Source organism: Syngnathus floridae, unplaced genomic scaffold, assembly GCF_059516105.1.
Source record: "Syngnathus floridae isolate MCC-2025c unplaced genomic scaffold, RoL_Sflo_1.0 HiC_scaffold_68, whole genome shotgun sequence".
Taxonomy (NCBI): domain Eukaryota; kingdom Metazoa; phylum Chordata; class Actinopteri; order Syngnathiformes; family Syngnathidae; genus Syngnathus; species Syngnathus floridae.
The window spans coordinates 62,501-63,430 of NW_028284097.1; positions in this window are offsets into that span (position 1 = coordinate 62,501).

The window sequence follows — 930 nt, forward strand, 5'->3', positions numbered from 1 at the left end:
CGCCACAAGGCGACCGCCACAAGGCGACCGCCACCATCCCCAAGCGCCACCCCCCGACCGCCACAAGGTGACCGCCACCATCCCCAAGCGCCACCCCCCGACCGCCACCCCCCGACCGCCACCAGCCGACCGCCACCAGCCGACCGCCACCAGGCGACCGCCACCAGCCGTTCGCGGTGTGCGCCTCCGGCGCCACCGGTCCCCAAGCACCATCCCCAAGCACCATCCCCGACCGCCACCCCCCGACCGCCACCCCCCGACCGCCACCAGCCGACTGCCACCAGCCGACCGCCACCAGCCGACCGCCACCAGCCGTTCGCGGTGTGCGCCTCCGGCGCCACCGGTCCCAAGCACCATCCCCAAGCACCATCCCCGACCGCCACCCCCCGACCGCCACCCCCCGACCGCCACCAGCCGACCGCCACCAGCCGACCGCCACCAGCCGACCGCCACCAGCCGTTCGCGGTGTGCGCCTCCGGCGCCACCGGTCCCCAAGCACCATCCCCAAGCACCATCCCCGACCGCCACCCCCCGACCGCCACCAGCCGACCGCCACCCAGCGACCGCCACCCGCCGTTCGCGGTGTGCGCCGTTATCCGCCTCTGGGTGGTCCTTGCCGGGCGTGGATCGGCGTCCGCTGTCGGTAGGTGACGGGACCATAATTGGCCCGCGGACCAGCCGGCGGGGCTCTATGGAAAAGCCCACCCGCCTTCGCTGGTTCCCCGGTCGGCCACGAGTAGCGATAATTCGGCCTCTTCGCCCGGAGCGCGGCTCAACTTAAGCGAAAATGCACTAAGTGCCAAAGCCCATTCATTTACAACGGCGTGTCCGCCAGAGGGCGCGTTTCCCGCCGCGGACCGGCCGGCGGGGCTCGTCGGAGAGCGTATCCGCCTCTCGGTGGTCCTTGCCGGGCGTGGGTCGGCGTCCGCT